Source organism: Callithrix jacchus, chromosome 17 (assembly GCF_049354715.1).
Source record: "Callithrix jacchus isolate 240 chromosome 17, calJac240_pri, whole genome shotgun sequence".
Classification (NCBI taxonomy): domain Eukaryota; kingdom Metazoa; phylum Chordata; class Mammalia; order Primates; family Cebidae; genus Callithrix; species Callithrix jacchus.
This window is the reverse complement of record NC_133518.1, coordinates 15,483,824-15,492,306: the sequence shown is the minus strand read 5'-3', so window position 1 is coordinate 15,492,306 and position 8,483 is coordinate 15,483,824. Positions and strand designations below refer to the sequence as shown.

At 38.0% G+C, this 8,483-nt stretch overlaps 1 non-coding gene across 1 annotated transcript; it reads left to right on the top strand.

The window, feature by feature from the left end:
• The first annotated feature begins 940 nt into the window (after positions 1 to 940).
• On the top strand, positions 941 to 1,081 carry LOC118149090 (U4 spliceosomal RNA). The gene has a single exon (XR_004736246.1). It is a non-coding gene; the product is annotated as a U4 spliceosomal RNA (small nuclear RNA).
• Positions 1,082 to 8,483: the final 7,402 nt, after the last annotated feature.

Here is an 8,483-nt window from a genome sequence, read left to right as displayed (position 1 = left end):
GCTGGTCTCGAACTCCTGGTTTCAAGTGATCCACCTGCCTCAGCCTCCCAAAGTGCTGAGATTACAGGCACGTGCCACTGCGCCTGGCTGACTATAGCCTTATAGTATAGCTTGAAGTTGGGTAATGTGATACTTCCAGATTTGTTCTTTTGCTTAGTTTTGCCTTGGCTATGAGGGCTCTTTTTTGGCTCAATATAAATGTTAGGATTGTTTTTTCTAGATCTTTGAAGAATTATGGTGGTATTTTGATGGGAATTGTATTGAATTTGTAAATTGCTTTTGGCAGTATGGTCATTTTCACAATATTGATTCTACCCACCCATGTGCATGGGATGTGTTTCCATTTGTTTGTGTCACCTATGATTTCTTTCAGCAGTGTTTTGTACTTTTCCTTGTAGGGGTCTTTAGCTTCCTTGGTAGGTATATTCCTAAGTATTCCTTAAAGAACTAAAAGGAGAGCCAGGCATGGTGGTTTACACCTGTAATCCCAGCACTTGTGGAGGCCGAGGCAGGCAGATCATGAGGTCAGGAGTTCAAGAGTAGCCTGGGAAACATGGTGAAACCCCCCTCTACTAATATACAAAAAATTAGCCGGATGTGGTGGTGCACCCCTGTAATCGCAGCTACTTGGGAGGCTGAGGCAGGAGAATTGCTTGAACTCAGTAAGCAGAGGTTTCAGTGAGCTGAGATCATGCCACTGTACTCCAGCCTGGGCAACCGAATGAGACTCCATCTCAAAAACAAAAACAAAAAAGAACTAAAAGTAGATCTACCATTCAATCCAGCAATCTCACTAGTGGGTATCCACCCAGAGGAAAAAGGTATTATACAAAAAAGATATTTGCATACACATGTTTATAGCAGCACAATTCACAAATGCAAAAATATGGAACCAGCCCAAATGCCCATTAATAACGAGTGGGTAAAGAAAATGTTATATAGCTTTGTGCAGTGGCAGTATCATAGTCAATGAGGTTTATCTGAGGTGTGATTATTGCTAATTAAAAACTTTTTCCAATACCCCACCATGATGACTTGAAATATAGTTGGCATTGACAATTTTTGACAGTCTCTATGAAGACTGAATTATTTTTTTAATTATATATATATATACACACACACACACACACACACACATACACACACACACGTGAGTATACACCATGGAATACTACTCAGCCATAAAAAGGAATGAAAAAATAATGGCATTCTCAGCAACCTGGATAGAATTGGAGACAATTATTCTAAGCAAAGTGTCTCAGGACTGGAAAACCCAACATCGTATGTTGTCACTCATAAGTGGAAGCTAATCTATGAGGACACAAAGGCATAAGAATGATACAATGGGCTTTGGAGACTTGGGGAAAGGGGTAGGGGAGTAAGGCATAAAAGACTACACATTGGGTACAGTGTACACTGCTCAGGTAATGGGTGCATCAAAATCTCAGAAATCACTGCTAAAGAACTTATCCATGTAACCAAACACCACCTGCTCCCCAAAAACCTATTGAAATAAAAAGTAAAAATAAAATATAAACAAATAAATTTAACTGGGTTTTCTGCTGCATTAATTTTTATTTATTAGCCTTGTGGAAGAAGTCTATCTCCTAAGAATTGGCAAGGCCTTCTGGCTTACAGGAAGAGGAGGAGAGACAGTATCAGAAGTATACAGGCAGTCCAAAAATCCCTGGTAGAGTTGATTGGACACAGCAATTGGGACAAAGACTGAAGCCACGTCTGAGTTGGAACTGTACCATACCTAGTTGCTTTGCAAGGCCAACACTTCCAATTGCTATCCAATATGTCTCATTCCATCATCTAATGCAAATAACAGACTCTATAATTTTGATTCTGAAAGTGTTATAAGAACTTTGGAAAGACAAGAAAACAGAAAAAGAAAAGAAGAAAAATAAAAGCAGAAATAAAAGACCGCCACCTAGAGATAAGCTCTCCTGACATTTTGCTATCTGATATGGTTTGGTTCTGTGTCCATACCCAAAGCTCATGTTGAATTGTAATTCCCAATGTTGGGGTAGGGACCTGCCGGGAAGTAATGAGATCATGGAGGCAGATTTCTCCCTTGCTGTTCTCATGACAGTGAGTGAGTTCTCATGAGATCTAATCGTTTAAAAGTGTGTGGCACATCCCCCTTCACTCCGTCTCCTGCTCTGCCATGCGAAGGTGTTCGCTTCCCCTTTGCCCTTCCACCATGATTGTAAGTTTCCTGAGGCCTCCCCAACTATGCTTCCTGTACAGCCTATAGAACTTCCTGTACAGCCTATTCAACTGTTGGTTAAACCTCTTTTCTTCATAAATTACCCAGTCTCAGATAGTTCTGTATAGCAATGTGAGAATGGACTAATATACTATCTTCCTTTAATTCTAATCTTTTTTTTTCTCCTTGGGTGGTATGTATTTCTTAAACAAAGTTGATTTTTCAATAAAAAATCATTATTCCCTAGGAGTATATTTTAAAAGATGTTAAAAGGCGTTCTGTGACAAAAATAATTTAGTGGCACACTAATTTGAAAAACGCTATATTTTAATGTCCCTCTCCCATAGATTAATAATCACATAATTATATCAAGGTTTTGGAAATATTCACAGTAAAGAAATTTTTAAACCCCAAATTTAATTACCTATAAAACTAATTTTTTTTTTGTAAAAACCTACTAAAATCTTGTGGGACTCCATAGAGTACCTACTTGGAAACACTGGTTTAAGATGTTTGTCTCTTTTGATTTATTTTGCCTGGTGGTTGGTGAGTCCTTTTCATTTGTAGACTCAGATCTTTCTTTGGATTGGGAGTTTTCTTCTGTTATTTCTTTGGCTGTGGCTTCTGCTCTATTTGTAGAATTAATATAACTATATTGGTTCTCCTGACATTTTTGCGTATATCAGCTTCATTTTCTTTGTCATCTGATAATTTTTCTCTTTCAAAATTTTCAAGATTATTTTCTACTTGGTTAATTTAGTTATCTACAATCTGTAATCTGTAGAAATACAATTACACATATTTTCAAGAAATATCTATTTTCAAAAAGGTAGATACGATTTGGTTTGTTTATTTAAGATGCAAATCCATTTTCACTTACTTTCTGTCAGGGTTTTTATTTAGAAATAAAGGCCTAAATGTTTTCTTGCTTTTTTAATAGCTTCAAACTTGCATTTAAAGTTTGATATTTCGTTTGGAACTCCCCGTCACTGAATTAGAATAAGAAGTAAAAACCTAGTACCAGGGAATGAAATGAACTCTCCTAGACGTGAGGGTCTGTGTGAAGATGGCACACCAGAATGGGAACAAATGTGGCTACAAAAGGAACCTGGAAAATGCCTGGATTCTAATGGAAAAGAAGAACTTGTCTTTTGCTTAAAATTTCCTCATGTGTCCCCAGATAGCTATCCATCTCATGCCCTTAGATGTGCCTTTTCATACATGTATGTTAAATATATGTATAAGAAAGTTCCAGTGTAAAGTCAACATAGGCATAATTATATATAAGCATGTACACAACACACAGAGAGTTTATACCACCACACACAGTGTTCCTTCTCTAAAGATATAGTAAGAATATTTAGTCAGCGTGATTTACAGAAGTGTGCCTGTAGAGGGTTCATTTTATTCCCTGCTAAAGAACATTGCTTAGCTCTACTGATTCATTTCTGAGTGTCTAGTGGTGTCCTTGACCCAGGCAAATCTGCCTGGGATGTGGTGTCTTTTTATCAGGGCCTTTATTATTCATAGATTTTATATCTCTGGATACTTCAGGTTTACCTGAAGTGCTGTTTTTAAATTTGATTTCTAAGGTAGCTTTGTTTTCTCCAGTCTACTCTGCAAAAGTTCCTGCTGTTAGGCCACTTGTTACTCCAAAAATGCTCTTTCCTATGAGAGTTCTTTGCCCATCTTTTTTCCTTGCTCTGTCGTGACTTTATTTTTGCTGGTTCTGTTTCTTCCATGGTCAGGGTAATTCTGGGAAGTCTCAATCAGGATTTTGACATAAGGAGTTATTTCTTAATAGACACTAGGCTGAAAAAAATGATTTCTCAAAAATGAAACAACCTCAACCACAGTCCAAGGGTATAACTATATCAGCACGTCGTACCAGAGTCACATAGGCTTCATGGGCATTGAGAATTTCTGGCCATAGGAGAATGAAGACAGTCTTGATGAGAGGAGCAGGCATAGCTAAGGGTTTACTACTGTCTTGAACCTCAATACCAAAATATTCTTTTCTGAGAGTTTAGATTCATGGCACTTCTTTTCAAAATGTTTACTTTCTTCTTCAAAGAAACATGGTATTTCAGAGTAAAGTTTAAAGTACAACGCTTTCTAGGAACAAAATAGCTTACTGATGCTTAACTGTTATAACCTCCTATAAGCTAAACATTTGCCTTTGTATAGTTCTAATTATCTTCGCTTCTCTTCCAGTCCCTGGACACCCAGATGCCCTTCATAGCTTTAGGCTTAGGTGCTTCATTCTGCTCTCTGATATCCTTTAAGACAGGGTTGCAAGATCAAATACAGAATGCCCAGTTCAATTTGAACTTTACGGAAACAATGAATAATTTTTTTTAGTATAAGTACGTCTTATACTTTAGAATAAGTATGCATGAAGAATACTTTTTACTAAAAAAGATCCATTATTAAATTGACAAAAGAACACAAGACTTAAATTATGAAAACTACACATTGCTAAAAGAAATTTAAGTTCTAAATAAATAGAAAGGCATCCATTGTTCACAGATGAGAAGATTTAATATTGTTAAGACAGCTATACTCTCCAAATGGATCTATAGATTCAATGCAATCTGCATTAGAATACCAGCTGGTTCTTTACAGAAATTGACAAACTGATCCTAAAATTCATATGGAAACTCAGAGAACTCAAAATAGCTTAAACTTTTTTGTTCTTGAAAACAAGAACAAATTGGAGGACTTACTTCCCACTTTGGAAACTTAATACAAAGCAACAGTAATCAAGGCAGTATGCTATTGACATAAGGATAGATTATGATTAATGGAAAATAATTAAAAGGTCAGAAATAACTTCATGTATCTATGGCAATTGATTTTCAAGAAGATTGCAAAAGCAATTCAATGGGAGAAAATATAGTCTTTTCAACAAATGGTGCTGAGACAATAGAATCGCCATATGCTAAAGGATAAAGTTGGACTCTTAACTCACACTATATATAAAAGTGAACTCAAAATGGATCAAAAACTTAAATGTAGGAGCCAATATTGTGAAACTCTTAGAAAAAAAATTGAGACAAACTTTTGTGACCTTTGATTTGGCAATGGATTCTCCAATATGACACCAAAAGCACAAGGAACAAGAACAAAAAGATAAATTGAGCTTCATTAAAACTAGAAAGTTTTGTGCTACAAAGGACACTATCAAGAAAGTGAAGAGGGGAAAATATTTGACAATTGTATATCTAACAAGGGACGTGTATCTAGAATATGTAAAGAACTCTTGCAACTCAAAAATAAAAAGACAAACCAGTTAAAAAATCACCAAATATCTGAATAGACATTTCTCCAAAGAAGATAAACAAATGACTGACAAATATATTAAAAGATATCCAACATCATTAGTCATCAGGAAAATGCAAAGGAAAACCCCAACAAAATACTACCTCACAAGTACTAGGAAGGCTAGAATAAAAAAGTCAGATAGTAAATGTTGATGAGGATATAGAAGCCTCATACATGCTTATGGGAATGTAAAAAAGTTCTCAAAAAATTAAAGATAACTTATCAAATGATCTAGCAAGTCCACTTCAGTGTATGCCTGAGAGAAATGAAAACATACATCTATGCAAAGACTTGTACAAAAATGATCACAGCATCATTACTTAGAAATGACACAGCTAATGTGTGTAAACAGCTCAAATGTCCATCAACTGATGAGTGGATGAGCAAAATTTGTGTTTCCACGCTATAAAATATTATTCAGCTCTAAAGTTGAAGGAAGTACTGATACATGCCACAACATGGATGAATCTTGAAACATTATGCTAGTCATAAAATACCACATATTATATGCTTCTGTTTATATGAAATGTCCAGAAAAGACAAATCTGTAAGTGATAGAAAATAGATTAGTGGTTTTCTAGGCCTGGATAGGGGGTGGAGATGGATGTTTGGAGGTTGATAAAGAATATGGGTTTTCTGTTTGAGATGAAAGTGTTCTAAAATTTCCCGTGATGATAGCTGCACGTGTCTATGAGTGTATGAAATATCATTCAATTGTACAATAGAAATAGACAAATCATATGGCATATGAATTATATATAAATAATGTGGTTATAAAATAATCTAGCCATTGTCATTTGAAATTCAAATTTAACTGGGGGTCCTGTATTTTTATGTGTTAAAGCTGCCAAGTGTATTTTTTTCTTTTTTGAGACGGAGTTTCGCTGTTGTTGCCCAGGCTGGAGTGCAATGGCATGATCTCGGCTCACTGCAACCTCCACCTCCTGGGTTCAAGCAATTCTCCTGCCTCAGCCTCCCGAGTAGCTGGGACTACAGGCACGCACCACCATGCCCAGCTAATTTTTGTATTTTTAGTATTTTTAGCAGAGACGGGGTTTCACTTTGTTGACCAGGATGTTCTCGATCTCGACCTCGTGATTCACCCGCCTCGGCCTCCCAAAGTGCTGGGATTATAGGTGTGAGCCACCGCACCCGCCCGCCAAGTATATTTTAAGAGAAGAGTGCTGAGCACCCTTAGCAAGTGCGATTCCGTATTTCTCAGTACTGCCACTCTTCTGTCTTCTTTGGCCCAGAGGAACTACTCTGCACTCTTCCAATCAGATTTGTCTTGCTGTCGAACAACCTGCTCTTCCTGTCCTCGGTGGCTAGGCCACCCCTGCTGCAGGATGGAAGTCTAACTTGTATTCTGCTATTGTGAGAATTAAATTCCCTTTAACTCCCTGACACTAAAATTTTCAAAATGAATAGAAAAGGTTTTGAGCAACCCCATATAGTGGTTTCTTCCCAGCTTGAGTAATATTATTTCTTTAATTACAGTTAGCTATGAAATTAAGAGGCGTTTTGAGGATTTTGATTTTTTTCTCCCTTTCCCTTTTAGCCAGTGGCTCTCAAACACTGTCGTCACATTTTAACATCACATGGAGCGATTTTTAAAATCCAGACGCCTAAGCCAAATAATTTAGAAGCTTTGGAGCTGGGACCCTAGTATCAGGAAGTTTTAAAGCGTTCTGTGTGATCTTTATTGTATTTATCCAGATGTAATGGTCATATGAGTCACCCAGAAACTTGTAAAAGTACAGATTCTGATTCAGTGAAGCAAACATCCTGCATTCAAAGCTTTACAGCATTAGAGAAGATAAGGGAACAGGATTGCAGATGTGGCATAAGTTACGGAGGCTCACTTCTAGTAACTCTACTGTCCCCACCTGAGCTCTGCTGCTTTGAAAGTCTAAGGTTATAAATGTAACAACAGCAGCAACCCCCTTTTATTGAGTGATTAGTACATGCTTTGTGCTCTACATACATTCATTCATTTAAGTCTCAAAACATCCCTACAGGGTAGTCTGGTAGATGCTGTTGATGCTCCACCCTGTATCTTCTTAGTCCACTTCTGAGTTCACCTCAAGCCACAGTGTATATCTCCCATACAAGCTGCCTACCTTCAGCAGCTGAGTCCCTCTGCTCCTTTGCCTGAGGGCTTTCTCCAAAGCCACAGGAACAAGCTCAGCCCCAGGCAGGGAAGCCTGGAATGCAAAGCACTGGACTATCATGGTTTGTGTCGAATGTACAGTTTGAATACAAGAATGTTTATAGCGGTTTTATCAATAATAGTCCTAAGCTGGAAACGGTCCAAATGTCCATCAGCAGGAGAGTGGTTAAATCAATTATAGTCTATTCTTACAATGGAATCCCACATGGCAGTAAAAAAATGAACTGCTGCCTGCACAACGTGGATGAATCTCACAGTCATATGTCAAGCAAAAAAACCTCAACAACTTATGAGTTTCAAGAGCAGACAAAACTAATCGATGGTGATAGAAGTCAGAACAGTAGTTATTTGAGGAGAGCAGCGTTGAAGGAGGAAGCACATCTATTAGGGTAGTGGGAATGTTTCGTATCTTGACCTGGGCAATGGTTTTATGGGTGTGGACCTACATAAATACACATCAAACAGTACTCTTTAAAATTTGTGTACTTCACCAGGTGCGGTGGCTCATGCCTGTAATCCCAGCATTTTGGGAGGCCGAGGCGGGTGGATCACGAGGTCAAGAGATCAAGACCACCCTGGTCAACATGGTGAAACCCCGTCTCTACTAAAAATACAACAAATTAGCTGGGCATGGTGGCGCGTGCCCATAATCCAAGCTACTCAGGAGGCTGAGGCAGGAGAATTGCCTGAACCCAGGAGGCAGAGATGCGGTGAGCCGAGATCGCGCCACTGCACTCCAGACTGGGCTACAAGAGCGAAACTCTGTCTCAAAAA